The 17,443-nt window shown below is 37.9% G+C and overlaps 1 long non-coding RNA gene across 3 annotated transcripts; it reads left to right on the top strand.

The window, feature by feature from the left end:
- The first annotated feature begins 243 nt into the window (after positions 1-243).
- On the top strand, positions 244-3,654 carry LOC120111041. 3 transcript variants are annotated; one of them, XR_005512175.1, is made up of 5 exons: positions 244-411; positions 533-592; positions 1,569-1,821; positions 2,366-2,467; positions 3,305-3,654. It is a non-coding gene; the product is annotated as an uncharacterized LOC120111041 (long non-coding RNA). The 3 variants fall into 3 exon arrangements; XR_005512174.1 differs by lacking the exon at positions 244-411 and having other exon boundaries at positions 429-592; positions 1,572-1,821; XR_005512173.1 differs by lacking the exon at positions 244-411 and having other exon boundaries at positions 429-592.
- The last annotated feature ends 13,789 nt before the right edge of the window (positions 3,655-17,443 follow it).

Here is a 17,443-nt window from a genome sequence, read left to right as displayed (position 1 = left end):
GACTCACTACAGGAAAGGTGGGTTTTGCCGACTATGTTTTTCCGATGCTAGGGGAAAGCGTCGGGAAAGGTCGGCTCAGCGCTCACCTTTGCCGACGCTTTGGTGTAGCGTCGGTAAATCTGGAACAATAACGACGCTTTATAGAGTCGTTAAAACTTTGAGAAACAACGACGCTTTTAAGCGTCGTTATAAAACATAAAACCCCAACCCGTCGCGAGGCCCCCTCTCCTCATTTTATATCAGTCGATGCCCTAGCTACGCGCCGTCGACCTCCTCCTCCTCCTCCTCTTTGTTTTTAACGCTCGCTCGGCCCCCTCTCCTCATACTCTCTCGGTTGAGCCCCATCCCTAGCCCCGATCGGCGATCGACGATTCCGCTTCTCCGCCGCCGTCGACCTCGCCGCCGTCTGAGGTAAGCCTCCCATTCTTCTTCTCTTCCTCCTCCTCCTCCTCCTCCTCTTTGTTTTCTTCTTGTTTTTAACGCTCGCCCGGCCCCCTCTCCTCATCCTCTCTCGGTTGAGCCCCATCCCTAGCCCCGATCGGCGATCGACGATTCCGCTTCTCCGCCGCCGTCGACCTCGCCGCCGTCTGAGGTAAGCTTCCCATTCTCCTTCTCTTCCTCCTCCTCCTCCTCCTCCTCTTTGTTTTCTTCTTGTTTTTAACGCTTCTGCTGCAACTTCTTTATCGATTGGGATGAAGAAGGGAAGAGATGAGAATAAGGTAGGGAATGCTGAACCAAAATCTTCCGGAGGGTCGATAAAGAAGTTGCAGCAGAAGCAGCAGCAGAACGGGCCGAAGCCGCTATGGTTTGCTCCAGAGTTCGATGGGCTTCACTGTTTTGAGATCATGGTCTCCCACTGAGAATCCTCTTTTTCATTATTTCGTAGCGTCTTTTTAGCTTTTTTTCTTTTTTTTTCCTTCTACTTTTTTTCTTTACCTCTAGGGAGATCTTCCATTGATTGATTCTGTTATCGGTGAAACAATATGGTATTAGCAAGAGTATTGATTCTGTAAGGTATTAAGTTTAATTATAGCACGATTCTTAATTTATTTGCTGTCTTCTCGTTTTCAACCTGGAAATCGAACAGGATTTCTCTCAAGAAAGATAAAGAGATTTTTTTTTATTTATTAGAGAGAACACATGTCAGTTGCTCGAATATTGTATGACTAAACATAATTATTAATTATATGAGCAAATCTAGCAATATTGTATGACTACAGAGTTTTTGAAATATGTAATATTATTTAGAATTTATTTAGATAATATAACGAAATTGGGTTGGATTTCTCGTTGGATTTTTCATTGGATTTATGGATTGACTAGCCTATTTGGGTTGATAACCTATATCAACCCATTACACCTTAAAAGAGGGGGAAAAAAAATTCCTTCCACAACAATTGGATTGATATGGCCATATTCCAATGGGTCGTCCAATTCATAAATCCATCAAAAAATCCAATCCAATCATACCGATTAGTCCTCGATATCTTTCTATGTTTTTATTTTAGTATTTTTTTGTTCTTTAATTTCATGCTGCATAAATTATTTGTTCTTTAATTTATATTTAGTAGGTTGAAATATCTATAGCAGCAGCCAATTAAAAGCCACACACAGTTTTATCCGACCGGATCCCTGCTTCTGCTGCAACTTCTTTATCGACCCTCCGGAAGATTTTGGTTCGGCATTCCCTTCTTCATCGAAAATGTTCCGTCTCTATTGAATCCTCTCATTGAGCAAGTAGTCTCAATTAAGAGAAAAGAATTGCTCTATCATAAGGCTTTTACAAGGCGATGTTATGACCTCCAAACAGCTGAAGCAGAGGTTAGAATGTTGTTCTGTTATATGTATACCTGTGCATCAAATCTGTTCCATTAAAGCTTAATGAGGTGGATTGAGTCAAACAAGTAGCTCTAGAGGTTTCTTGTCATGCTAGGTCTTTTTTGAAAAATCTCATCATGCTAAGTCATTACTGGCAGTTCCAGCATTATCAGGCTAGATATCTGCTCTAGCATACGCTTCCAACTGTATTTCCCATCCATATAAATTAACTAATAAACTGATTACAGTTCAAGGTAATCTCTATGCCCGTTCTTCATATCTCTTCATTTCAAGCCTTTTCATAAATTTGTTAAGTTCATTGCATTCCCAATGCTCCTCTAAGATACATTCAACTTGCATATTTTACTAGTATCTACAGACATTGTACAACAATGATAGCAGGGAAGGCACTTCGATGATGCATCAAGAAGTTTAATTACCACATTGAAGTTTCTAATATTTTTATGGATTTTTTTTCTATATACATGCAGTTGTAAAATTTCTTGAAGCTTTAACCCAAGCATCATTGGTGTTTATTTAAACTCAGGTGGATCTGCTTGGTGATGAGGTAGATGTACTTCTTGGCCTAATTCAGAAGATATACATATCACTGGACCATTATTCACCAGTTTTGCAACACTATTTTGGGGTAATATAACTCAGTCTTTATAATAACTTTTTCTTCTCTTGATCTGCATTTTTCATTTTGGGAAAACATTGATCCCTTATTATTGTGATATGATTCTTGGGCCAATGATAAGAAAAATGAAACAAAACATGAAGAAAAATGCTTGTTTAATCAATAAACAAATCCTAGAATTTGTTTAGTGCATAGTATATTTGTTTTCTTAGCTGCTCCGAGTAGTATAATGTTGTTCTTACTTGTACCAAGCGAAAAATGTTTCTTCAATTGTTAGATCTTATAGTGGTAGCAATGACCTTCCTTGGGTATGTTTGATCTGGTTATATTTTTTTCTGCATTCTATAAGACAAGCACTTATACTTTTTAATGATACTGAGATTTGGTTACTCTAGTTGCATGTAGGATATGTTAAATAAGTCAATTAACATATATATTTTTCCTTTTCTGATGTCTTAACTAGAGAACTTTCATGAATGATGATGCTCTCATTGTTGCCCACCATAGCAGCATCTTAAACTTGAGTTGAGATGAACTTTGGCTCTCTAAACTTTTTTTTTTGGTTGGGCCTTGTGGTTCCTTCTTTCATTTAGGTGTATTTGTGATTTCAACTGATATGAATTTCTTCCCCGAGAAAAAAGTGTGTGAATTTCCAGTTACTCGAACTGTTGACGCAAGCAATGAAGCTTTATCTAGAGTCATGTTCCTTCGACAATGAACCACTTCTGATCCTATTTGATTTCACCATCTTGTAGTTACTTCCTCAAGGCTCATTGTAGTTTTGCAGCACACACTTTCTATTATTATATAATCTAACCCAATAAATGGTAATTTTTGTTGTTGCAGTCGCAAGAATTCTTTCAATATCTTTTAGAATGTTTAATGACAATACTCGCCCGAGCAAGGAGCAGAGCAGAGCTGAGCTTAAGAAGACTCCGGTCTGTGGACAAGACTCGCCCGAGCAAGGAGCAGAGCTTGGTTGACTGGGCTCGCCCCAAGCTTAATGACAATATTGTAGAGATGATGATGCCGACCCTTGATACATATTGTAGATTGTGTACGTAGGAATTTGACTTGTATGTTTTTAGAATGTTTTTGAAGTACAATGTAATCAAATATGATAATATGAATGTAATCAAAGTTCTTGTTTGTGACTCGTATTTTGTTATATATGTGATTCAGTGTATTTGTTTCTATTATTTTGTTAGAATTTAATATACACAGAGTACTTAAAAATTACTTTCATAAAATTTTTTTTTTAAAAAAAAATTAATGCCGACGCTTATAAGCGTCGGGAAAAGCAACCGGAACGTAAACTATTGGCACGCCTTTAACGACGCTTTTAAGCGTCGGCCTAACACCATAGTAACCAACGTTCTCGCCGACGCTTATAAGCGTCGGAGTCTTAAACAAAAACGACGCTTATAAGCGTCGGTATAGACCAATGTTCTCGTCGACGCTTATAAGCATCGGAGTCTTATAAAACAAACGACGCTTAAAAGCGTCGGGATAGACCACATTCTCGCCGACGCTTATAAGCGTCGGAGTATTATAAAACAAACGACGCTTAAAAGCGTCGGGATAGACCGACGACGCTTTTTTGACGCGTCGGGTTAAACCCGACCCACGCCCACCTGCCCGACGTCTGACCCACGCTTCGTGAAGCGTGGGCTGGGAATTCGCCGACGCTTATAAGCGTCGGTAGAGTCAAAAAAAACCGCCGGGAGTTATTCCTTCTTTTGTAGTGACTTAAGATTTTTATTTTTAAAATAATCATGGCTGAATTATTGATAAAAATATAATTGTTGAATATCAGGATCTGAGGGAGATTTTTAGAGTTAATTGGATTTGTCGGCTAATTCTAGTCACAGGGTAAGTAATGAATCTTTCTATTCACAGGGTAAGTAATGAATTTCTTTTTCTAGATTTACTAGTAAATTATAAAATATTTTTTGAGTCAAATTATTAATTATTTATAAACTTGATGCATAGTTTTTATTATTGAATATACCTTTTTCTAGAATATTATATGATTCTTGATTGAACGTATAGATTTCGATATAGATTATGCTCGATTGTTTTCGATGTAGATTTTGGTCAATTGATTTTGATATCACATGATTTTTTGTATCTTTCAATTTGGAACATGCAACAAGTTTTCAAAAGAGTTTTGATTCTAGATTAATTTGGACTCGTAGCCGGACTATGTTTTAATATCTTGTTAATGGGAGTTTCATGTTGGTACTTCGATATCCTACTAGCGGGGATTACATGTTAGCACTTCGATACCTTGCTAATAGGGTTTATATATTAGCACTTCGATGTTCTATCTATGAGGATTATACATCACAATTCGATACCCTACAAGTGAGGGTTATATATTGCCATTTTGATACCCTACTATTAGAAATATTGGAGGTCATCCATTGATAATATGACTATTTTTGAGCTTATTATCTGACCCAACTATAAAGTATAAGTATGGTAATAGTTCATGGCTGATGAGATGAACTTGGTATTTTGCAAAATTGGAATTCTTGAAAGTTAACTTAAAATTTTGAGTAGGATTTGATTCACATGTATGATACTTTGATCTTGCTGTATATTTAGATCTGATTTTTGAACTAGCATACTTCCATATGCTTATTTTCAGTAAAATTATTATTAGCTCATCATCTGATTTATTCAGTTAAAGTGTCCATTGCTTATTAAGAACTAAATTGGCACTAAGTTATGCTTCGAAAGAATGATCAAAAGTAGAGTTTTGGTCTCTTATTTTAGTTTAGGATTTTATTTAAGTTTCATGTAAAACTATTAGATTATTAAAATTTTATAATACATTAAGTTCGAATGGTAGTTCTTTAAATTTTAGATTTAATTAATTAATTAATTATTCCGCTGTTTACTTTATGATGTCATGAGATGCTTTACATATTTGCGGAGAAAGCTCTCTATGAGCATGTGGTGGTTATCTCATCCTCGGCTCGCGATTTTGAGTTAGGGGCGTGACACCCCTCTTCCATATTATGAATAGATCCATAATTAGGGTTTCAAAAATAACAATGTAATTTAGCTATTAATTAATCTAGTCTCATTATGTAAAACTCAAAATTCTTGATAGGCCGTGCTTGCATGTATAGAGAGGGAGAAGAAGCACAAGAAACAAGAAGAGAAAATCTAACAAAATAAATCTTTCTTTTATTAGTCAATCAAAACAAGCCTATCTCAAACTAAACCCAAGGTCACATTATATAACCAAGCCTTACAAATTTAACCAAAAATAGAAAACCCATCTAAAAAGTAACTGGAAATATATTAGGACAACTCGATTATAAAATCCAAAAATTAGCTGAAAAAGCAATAATGTTTCTAATGGAAAATTCATTGAAATTTTGATCATTAACATGTTACGAACCTATATATCGACTCCTATGAGGCTTCGAACGGTCCAATTGATCATAGTATTTGCTAGTTGTATCCTATACTAGATTGGCTCTATTTTTATAATCTATTTTATAGATTACTAGAAATTCTTTTGATATCATGAATGCAACAATATCCATAATAAAATGTGTGACTTCATTTTTGCAAAAGAGCAGTTGTATAGAAAATAAAACTTAAAGATTTTAATGTAGTAGGGAGAGTCTGTGAAGAGAACTTGCCTCCAAAGTGTATTGGAGAAGACTAGCATGTAAAAAGGACGTGCATATTCATCTCGCCGAGGGTGACCTTTTAATCATACAAATGAGGACATATAATTTTCTTACTACTTTTTAATCTACTTGAAGAAAATATGGTATTTTTGTTAACCTCTTTGAAAACACGATTTTCATTATATACGCTGCATGCCTATACGGCAGACCGTATAGGTATGCAAGGCAATAGATTATATCAAAACAACAACAACAAATCTTTAAAATTTATTTAAACATTAATTTGTTCAAATAGTTCTTACTATAGTTTCAACATAGCATGTGCTAACATAAATCAAATAATCTAACTAATCTAACTAAATGATAATAACCGAAGAATCTTCAAGAATCTAGTGCACTCACCAAGTCTCGAGCGATCATATGTCTATGCATCTGGATCTGAAAAACAGAGAAATATAGTAATGAGCTACACTAGCCTAATAAGCAACATAATACCCTAGAGTGAGGCCAAAGCATGCCAAATATTTAATTAAAATACAAAATAATGATTGAAAAATAAATCACAAATAATCATATTTTTCTTTTAAAATTTATTAAATATTTTTATAAAAACTGATACTAGGATCCCAACATCAATAGATTATGGCCACGCAACCCAATGGCATAGGTTGCACAAAGTATCCAAAACCACTATTATTAACTGTCGGTGGCAACGGTATCCAAATACCATTATTCTAATCACCGATGGTGTGGTGTCGAAATCAATTTCTCATAAATTACAAGTCAACAGGACAAACGAACAATCCTTAGGTGGGGCTACATCAAAGCTATGCTGAGAATACATACAAACAAAATATATAACTTGCCCAGTCAAATTTTTTAGATTTCATAACATATAACATAATTCTGAAATTATTATTAACATGCCTGACCGGCTTTACTAAGTACAAAATAAATATCAAAATTTAATCAACTAATTATTAATTTTATCAAAAGTTTAGAAAATACACTTTGAAGCATTAGGTTATTTATCTTTTCTTGCTTAAATCCCACTTCAAACAAACGTGTCAGATACACCTGTTAAATATCATTAAAATATTATTCTAGAAGTCAAAATTAAATACTACTGTCTTATGCCCCCAAATTAGGTTGGTCGGATGATAGTGCCCGACTGCTCAGGGCAATTCGAGCCAAGAGGATTCAATAGGTTAGATAAAGATCAAAAATAGCCCAATCTACTTGGGGCAGAAGTAATAGCCAGTCTACCGCTCGAGGCCATTCAGGGTCTCTAAACAGAGTCAATTTGGATCCGAGCAGCAAGAAGAATAGTGCTTACACTAGGATCCCTAGCATGTCTAGAGAAAGAAAAGAAGAGGAGAGAGAAATTTAGCTCACGTTTGGATTTGGTCTGATCCTGGTCTTGGGCTCGGTTCGAGTGGTTCAGATCGACCACTAGAGAAAAGGTCTAGATCTAGTCAGAACGTGGGCTTACTTAGAAAGAGAAAGATATACAAGATCTAAGGCTAACTAAGCTTTTGGGTCTGATCCACCTGGTTAGGTCCAATCAGAGGCTTCACCTATTCAGTCCATTTTGACCAAAATAGAAAAAGGGAGATTTGGCCTGGGTCGACCTAGATCAACGTATCTGGTCCACGAGTCAAGTAGAGAGAAAAAAAAGGGTTTTTCTTTTCTTTCTTTATATTTTTTTCTTGTCCAAAATGAATGGACTTGGCCCACATGGATGAATAGGGCTCAAAAGGTATACGACCTACAATGGACACGGCCCAACAGGGCCCAAAATGACTGAATTAGGCCCAAATTTGGCCAATAGTGGGCACAGCTTAATAGGGCCTAAAATAACTGAACTGGGCCCAAATTTGGCCCACAATAGGCACGACCATGCATGCCCAAATTGATTGAACTGGGTCTAAATTTGGCTTATAATGGGCATGGCCCAACACGGCCTAAAATGAACGAAGTGGGCCTAAATTGATGAACACGGCCCAAGTAGATGAACACGGCTCAACACGACCATAATGGATGAACTCGACCCAAGTAGATGAACGCGGCCCAAATAGATGAAGTTGGCCTAAGTACACGGGCCAATATAAATTTTTTCATCCTGTTGAACATGGAGGAAGAAGGAAAAGAAGGAAGAGGCGAAGGAGAGGTGAGAAAGGGGTAGCCGATGGCCTAACGGTGACCTGGCTAGCGGCTCGTGGAGGCACGGACGGTGGCGAGGTGGCACGGTCGGCAAGAAGGGGCCAACAACTTGGCTCGAAATAGAAGAGCGATCATGAACACAGAAGAAGTGGAGGAGGGGAAAGAAAGGGGGTTGCGCCCCCTAGCTATGTTAGAGGTGGCCTTCTGAGCCAACGAAGAAGTCATGGCAGGGAAACTCATCGGCAGACAGTGGTGGCGGTGGATCTGGTGGCGGCAGCGGCGATAGCTCGAAACTGATCCTAGAATAGAGGAAAAATAGGGCCATGGGAAAAACATTGGATGGAGCTTGGCTGGGGTGGCATGCCGGCCACCAGAAAGAGGAGAAGGAGGGAGGAGAGGCTCGGTGGTGGTCCGATGCAGGGGAGAAGGGATATTTATAGTGGTTTTCAAATGGGGTTGTGGCTCATTCACCACTGCAATTCTTGCGACTATTGAGTAAGATCGGCGGCCATTCAAGACGGCCGCAGAGCTTCCGCGGAGCCACTATGGAGCTGCCGCAGAGCTGCCGCGCATCTCGCTTCCGTTACCTCAAGGAAGGAGATAGAATGTGATCCTCTGCTCTGATTTTTCTTTTTTTTATGGGTTGAAGTTGGCTGGGCATGCCGGCTTCAGCCCATTCCAAATCTCCTCTCACATTCTCCCTCCTTAAAAAAATTTCGTTCTCGAAATTTGAAGAAGTGTGCCAAATGCTTTCTTGATGTGCCGGGGTCAACCCAATCATCCTTTGGGTCGACTCAATCCACACTTTGCTGCATCTCAAGGTTAGATTCATTCAAATAAACAATGAAATGTATCTATATCAATTTATACAAATATACTGAGAGTAATAGACTTATAAATGAAGTATCGATTTAACTTATAACATACTCTAGATAATTGCTTGTTAATCATCAAAATAACACTATCATCCTCAATCTCCCCCTTTTTGATGATTACAAAATAAAGAGTATGAGCCTATTGATACTTATCTTAAAATCAATTTTTTTTTTAAAGGGCTTAGCTTGCTGAATTTCAGCTTTTCATATATAAGAGTGAAGTCTCCCTCTATATCATTCAAATATTGCCAATTTGACTTTTTGAATTGCTCCCCCTTTCATTTATAATTCATTAAAGATGAAACTCCAAAAATTTGAGATAAAACATGAGTTTCAGGTTATGTATCGAGGTGTGAAAGGTGCGTGCCAAATTCTGAAATTCTATGTGCCAAATTCTGAAATTTGATAGAAATTTTTGATTTGATCATTTTCATTGTTGCAAATTGCTCCCCCTTGGATGTATATGCTTTCCTATATGATTTTTAATTTGTTTTACAAGTTATTTCGTTATTTTTCCTTCTTTCTTTACTTCTCCTCTTATCACTCTATCTTTACTTCTCCCCCTATTACTCTTTCTTTACTTCTCCCCCTTTTTGTTATCATCAAATAGATGCACAGGAAAAGACACAATAAATAACAAACTTTCAAACTTCATTGATCAAAAATAGAAACATTTTAGTACATTCATGCCCAAAAACAAAAACAAATACAATGTTCCTCAGTCAAAGTTTAAAGATACATGATAAACACAAAATACATATGAGAACTAGATATCTAGCCTAGGCTCTAAACAGAAATGCTAATATCAGCCTAGGGAGTATCTAATGGCTGGGATCTAGTCCTCATCCTCCTAGTGTACGTGGCGAGGGGAGGTCGAGCCTGGTGAGACTGTGTCTGGCGTGGAGCACGACGAGCTGGATGACTCTGTGCCGAAATCTCTGACTCAGCAGCCTGTGGCACAGATGGTCCATGGGTCTCTCTCTCTCCAGAGTGCTCCTATCTGCTGCCTCAGATCACTAATCTCAGCAGACATGATGTCCAGTCGGCTCGTCAGCCCATCAGTAATAGTCCTCGCCTGTGCTGACATACTATCTAATCTGCTCGTCAGCCCGTCAGTGATAGTCCTCGCCTGAGCTGACATGATCTCAATCATCCTACTCCAGAACTCATCTGTATCTCTCGGAGGAATAGATGACGATGGTCCAGCCTCCGAAGGTGCAGTAGGATGATCCATATGCTCCTCATCCTCAGGGATAGGGTCTCCATGATCTGGTGCATCACCCTCTGGTGCCTCACCCTGAATCCCTGCTCCAGTATTAATCCACTGCCCGTTCACTTTCTCATATCCCATGCGTATAAGTGTCCGTGCAGTGTATGTGTCAGTATGAAGCAGACTCCTGGATGCCTCCCCATCGACAGATATACCGTGCTGTCGAAAAATCAACGTGAGTATCATACCATAAGGTAGTGATACTCTGGAGTTGCAGATTACTTTCCTCATCTGCTTCAGTATCATGGCCGGGAGATTCAGGAGAATACCCTGAATAATATACTCCATCACTACTAGATCTCGCTCTGTGATGAGATCGAATCTCCCGCTCTTTGGAAATAAAATTCTATTTATGATACTGAGCAATAATCTCATTTCAGCAGATAAAGAGCTTGCTATTACCTTTTCTGAGAAGTCAAAGTCCTCATTTTCCATAATCAACTGCAGAGCTCTCATCTTGTTTTCTGGCTTTTCCGGAGTGGCTCCTTCGCAGGAAAGATGAAGTAGCTCACTCAAACTTTCCTCGAAAACTCGAACCCTAACTCCTCGAACTTCCGAAATAAGCCCTCCCATTCCAGTTTTAAGGAAGGCATAGAACTTCCGAACTAATCTGGGGTAGATCATCACATCTAGGGAGCAAAGATACTCCCAACCTTGCCTTTGGATCCATTCCCGCAACCGGAACCCTTCTTGATCAAAGAACTCGGAATGGATCCTTCTCCCCGTTGTAACTGGTCTCCCCGCAAATCTTGCAAGTATAACTGAGGGGGAAGGAGGAGGAGGTGGCTCCGCACGTGCCTCACGTTGTGGAGACACTGTAGATGGCTCCGTAGGTTGCCTTTCCTCACGTTGGATCCGTGAGACTCTTTCGGATCTCTTGGCTACGGCTCTTTTGGGTCCCATTTCTCCAAGATCTTAAGGTAATCTACTGTTTGGAGGAGTTTGGAGAGTGGGGAATAGAGTATTCAGAAGAGGACAAGGGCAAACAGTGCCCTAATAGAGCTCTCGGGTCCCCCTTTTAACAGTGGGGTCCCGACGTTGGGTCGACTCAAGAAATTTCTTGGGTCGACTCAACGTTGGGTCGACCCTAATCTGGGTTGGGTCGACCCAAGTGCAGAATTTTTCTTTTCTCTTCCTTTTTGCTTCTAAAAATTTTTCTTGCTTCCAATCCTTATAAATTCTTTCTGGGACAATGATACATGAGTAAGGAATCTATAGATAACAAGTATGACTCATGTTTCATGGGTTTTTTGAAATTGAAGGAATGTATCATGAGACTACTTGCTCCCTTTTATATTTCTTCAATAAAAAGGATTACATATGCCTAATTCCCTCCTTAGCGTGCAGAATCTATCTTCACTCAAGGGTTTTGTAAATATGTCGGCTAATTGTTTTTCAGTGCATATATGTTCAATACATATGTTTTCATTTTGCACATGATTCCTAATAAAATGATACCTTATTTCTATGTGTTTGGCTTTAGAATGCTGAACTGGATTTTTAGTAAGATTGATGGCACTAGTATTATCACACTTAATAGGAATATTATCTAGCTTAACTCCATAGTCCTCTAGTTGTTGCTTAAGCCATAGTACTTGAGCACAACAACTACCAGCAGCTATATATTCAGCTTCAGCTGTGGACAGTGCCACTGAATTCTGCTTTTTGCTAAACCATGATACTAAGTTATTACCTAAGAATTGACATGTGCCACTTGTGCTCTTCCTATCTAATTTGCATCCGGCAAAATCAGCATCTGAATATGCAAGCAAATCTAGACAGGAGTCTCTTGAGTACCATAATCCTATATTGGTAGTTCCTCTTAAATATCTAAGGATTTTTTTAACAGCACTTAAATGTGACTCCTTAGGATCCGATTGGTATCTAGCACATATTCCTACACTAAATACGATGTCGGGTCTACTAGCAGTAAGGTAGAGCAAGGATCCAATTAGTCCTCTATAGAGCTTAATATCAATACTCTTTCCTTTTTCATCTTTGTCTAGCTTACTAGTAGGATTCATTGGAGTGCCTACTCCCTTATGATTTTCATTCCCAAACTTCTTTAGTATTTTCTTTGTATACTTAGTTTGATGAATGAAAATGCCTTCCTTAGTTTGTTTGATTTGTAATCCTAGAAAGAAACTTAGTTCTCCCATCAAACTCATTTCGAATTCTCCATGCATTAAATCAGCAAATTCTTTGCAAAGAGTATCATTTGTGGCACCAAGGATTATGTCATTTACATATATTTGTACCACTAATAGATTTTTGTCCTTTCTTTTGAGAAATAGAGTTTTATCTACATTTCCTCTACTAAAGTCATTATTAAGCAGAAATTTGTTTAATCGATCATACCAAGCCCTAGGTGCTTGCTTTAATCCATATAATGCCTTATGTAGTTTAAACACATGATTTGGCAATTCATGATTCTCAAAACCAGGAGGTTGTTCTACATATACTTCCTCCTCAATAAAATCATTTAAGAATGCACTCTTCACATCCATTTGATACAATTTGAAATCCATGAAACATGCAAATGCTAGAAGTAATCTAATAGCCTCTAATCTAGCTACAGGAGCAAATGTTTCATCAAAATCTATTCCTTCTTCTTGATTGTATCCCTTAGCTACAAGTCTAGCCTTATTTCTTATAACTAACCCATTTTCATCTAATTTATTTCTAAATATCCATTTTGTTCCAATTACTGAGTTATGCTTTGGTCTTTCAGTTAATGTCCATACTTTACTTCTTTTGAATTGATTTAATTCTTCTTGCATGGCATTTATCCAATTAGTATCTTTTTCAGCTTCTTCATAAGTCTTAGGTTCTAATTGTGAAACAAAAGCAAGATAATCATTTAAGTTTCTAAGAGATGATCGAGTTCTTACCCCTTGAGATGGATCACCAATGATTAAGTCTTTAGGGTGTCCATATGCATACCTCCATTCCTTTGGCAAGCTTTGGGATTGTGGTGGCACGCAATCATCTCCCTTATCTTGAATTGGCACGTCATCAATATTCAACTTTTCAAAGTCGATAATTTCTGTATCATCATCAACAATATTTTCTTTCCTAACAGACTCACTATCAGACTCATCAAATATAATATTGACTGACTCTTCCACTACTAGAGTTCTTTTATTGAATACTCTGTATGCCCTGCTAGATGTGGAGTATCCTAAGAAGATACCTTCATCTGACTTGGCATCAAATTTACTTAGATCCTCCTTGCCATTGTTTAAGATGAAACATCTACATCCAAATACTTTAAGATATTTAGCAGTTGGTTTCTTATTCTTCCAAAGTTCATAAGGAGTTTTCTTGGTTATTGGTCGTATTAAAACTCGATTTAGAATATGGCAAGCAGTGCTTATAGCTTCAGCCCAAAAGTACTTTGGAAGATTTGACTCACACAACATCGTGCGTGCCATTTCTGCCAATGTCTATTTTTCCTTTCAACAACCCCATTTTGTTGAGGCGTTCTAGGTGCTGAAAATTGATGTGAAATACCATTTTTAGTACAAAATTCTTCAAAGTGTTGATTTTCAAATTCAGTACCATGATCACTTCGAATTGCTACTAAGGTGAGTTTCTTTTCATTTATGATATTATTATATAGTTTCAAGAATTCTGAAAATGCTTCATTCTTATGTGCCAAAAATGAAACCTATGTATATCTTGAAAAATCATCAACAATAACTAGTCCATACTTCTTCCCTCCTAGACTCGCAGTTCTAGTGGGTCCAAATAAATCCATGTGTATAAGTTCAAAAGGCCTAGTTGTTGATACTATATTCTTTGATTTGAAAGATGATTTAGTTTATTTTTCCAAAGAACATGGTCCACAGATTTTGTCCTTTTCAAAAATCAATTTTGGCACATCCTTTATTAATTCCTTCTTGACTAGTTTTGAGATTAATTCCATACTAGCATGTCCTAGTCTATGATGCCAAAGCCAACTTGTTTCATTTTTCTTTTCTTCATTAGTAATTAAGCATAATCCATTTTTCTTGCCTAAATCATGAAAATCTACCAAGTAAATATTTCTTTGCCTTTGTCCTACAAGTACAATGCTATTATCTTTAGGATTTGTGATTATGCATACAGATGCTTCAAATGTGACTTTAAACCCTTTATCACAAAATTGACTTATGCTAAGCAGATTATGTTTCAATTCCTTAACTAATAAGACATTTTCTATAAAAATAGATGGAGTAATGAAAATTTTACCCTTTCCAATGATATGCCCTTTACCATTGTCTCCATAGGTTACTACTCCACCCTTCTTTGATTCCAAGATGACAAATTGATCTACGTCACCGGTCATGTGTCTTGAACAGCCGCTATCTAGATACCATCGTTTTTCCACTTTATCAGCTACAAGACACCCCTCATCGTCATTGGCCATATGACACATTTGGGCCGTCTCTTGATGATCTTCCTCTTCCGAACTTGACTCCTCACTTTCACTCCATTCAGCCATGAAGTTCTTCTTTTTCAGTTTTCTTGCCATCCATTTCAAATCTGGGCAATCTATCTTATAATGCCCGGGTTTGTTACACTCATAGCAAATAGGAGTTTCTTTTTCCTTTTCTTTGTCCTTACCCTTTTCTTTGCTTGAGCTACCTTTGAGGAAGGGTTTCTTTCTATAAAATCTATTCTTACCTCTCATAAATTTTCTGAATTTTCTTCCAAGCATAGCCATCCCTTCTTCATCAAATTCATCATCATCATCTGAATCTTCCGATTCAGTTTGTTGTTTAGGGGTGGTAGTCTTTAGGGCAATGGGCTTTCTTCTCTTAACCTCATCTTCTGAATTTTGCCTCATTGTCAACTCATGGATCATGAGTGATCCTAGAAGCTCCTCTAATTGCAGTGTGTTGAGGTCCTTAGCTTTCTGAATTGCGGTTACCTTGGCCTCCCAAATTCTTGATAGAGACCTGAGAATTTTTCGCACCAATTCAGAGTTAGTGTAAGACTTTTCCAAACTCTTAAGCCCATTTATAATTTTAGTAAAACGAGTAAACATATCAGTTATGGACTCAGTAGATTCCATTTTAAACAATTCATACTTGTGTACTAATATGTTTATTTTTGACTCCTTAACTTGATTGGTCCCTTCATGAGTGACCTCAAGTTTGTCCCAAATTTCTTTAGCAGTAATGCAAGTAGATATTCTATTAAATTCACTTACATCTAATGAGCAATAAAGTACATTTATAGCTTTTGCATTTAACTGTGCCAATCTTCTATCACTTTCATTCCAATCCATTTCTGGTTTGGGTATGATAGTGCCCTCTATATTAAGTGTGGGTGTGTGAGGTCCTCTAGTTATGATGTACCATAATTCATAGTCTGAAGCTTGAATGAATATCCTCATCCTAGCTTTCAAATATGTGTAGTTTGTGCCATTAAATAGAGGTGATCTATTTGTGGATTGACCCTCACTCATAGAACATCCCACTTGGGTTGTCATGATTTTTAACTCTTGATTGTGAGATCAATGAGTACTATTGGAGCACCTTGCTCTGATACCACTTGTTGCCCAAGGTGACAAGCCAAGAGGGGGGGTGAATTGGTTTCTTTTAATTTTAATTATCTTACTTGTGTTAAATGATGAGCTAGTAAACTTAAACAACTCACAATACAAACAACAAGAAATATAGTGGTTCGGTGCTCTCCTTAGCACCTACGTCCACTCCCCAAGCGACCCCTTGGAAATTCACTATAATCCCGCGGATTACAGTTGGATTGTTTTCCAGGCTCATAATCCAAAAACCTTTACACTTTGGTTTTCCGGGTTCACCAAAAACCTATGTTGGTTTTACGGACTCACCAACGAACCTATGTTGGTTTTTCGGGCTCACCAACGAACCTTTACAATTGGTTTTTCGGGTTCACCAATCAACCTATTCCGTTGGTTTTGCGGGCTAACCAACCAACCTTTACAAGTAGTTTAACAAATAAAGGAAGAAGATTTAAACTCCTAGATGAGCAAATAAAACAATGTAATCTACAAAGAAGAGTTTAGAAAGTATTTATCGCTTGTAGTGACTTCTCTCTTCTTTGTCAAGGATGCTTCACTCTTCAAGGGAGGATGGAGCTCTTGATGACTCTTTGAATCTGCTCAACCCCTTTCTTTGATTCTTGAATAAAGCACTTGGATGAAGAAGATTAGGGCACTTTCTCTTTCTTGTGTACTCTTTGATATTCTTTGGAAAGGATGTTCTATCTGATGAATAGTGCCACTTTAAATAGTTTTCTACATCCATTGGACAAGCCCCAATGGTTAGAATTCAAAAACTAGCCGTTACTCACTTTTGAAAGGACAAAAAGTAATTCTACAGAACTAGCCGTTATGCTTCTGCCCGTGTTTGGGTCGGCTCAACCTGTCCTTGGGTCGACCCAACTTTCACTTGGGTCGACTCAACCATTCCTTGGGTCGACCCTCTCAGAAACACAGAAACTTGCAATTCAGCCTTCCTTCACTTGGGTCGACCCAACCTTTCTTTGGGTCGACTCAACTTCTTCTTGGGTCGACCCTAACAGGGTTTCCAGAGAACCTTTTCTGTCTTCTGTTCTGTCTTGCCTTTGGGTCGACCCACACAGGGTTTGGGTCAACTCAAGCTTGGGTCGACTCAACTATATCTTGGGTCGACCCTCTCAGTAAATCCAGAGAACCATTTTCTGAGTTGTTTGAGGATCTTGATGTTTGGGTCGACTCATGCTTTCCTTGGGTCGACCCAACTCACTGTTCATTTGTGCCATTTTTGCAGAAGTGTGCCAAATGCTTTCTTGATGTGCCGGGGTCGACCCAATCATCCTTTGGGTCGACTCAATGCACACTTTGCTGCATCTTAAGGTTAGATTCATTCAAATAAACAATGAAATGTATCTATATCAATTTATACAAATATACTGAGAGTAATAGACTTATAAATGAAGTATCGATTTAACTTGTTGATCGCCTATCCGATTTTGTCATTTTGATGAGCCCAAAACACTTGAGTATATTTCATAT

This window comes from Phoenix dactylifera, chromosome 6, assembly GCF_009389715.1.
Source record: "Phoenix dactylifera cultivar Barhee BC4 chromosome 6, palm_55x_up_171113_PBpolish2nd_filt_p, whole genome shotgun sequence".
Taxonomy (NCBI): Eukaryota; Viridiplantae; Streptophyta; class Magnoliopsida; order Arecales; family Arecaceae; genus Phoenix; species Phoenix dactylifera.
Note: the sequence above shows the minus strand (reverse complement) of the source record. Positions and strands in the feature narration are given on the sequence as shown.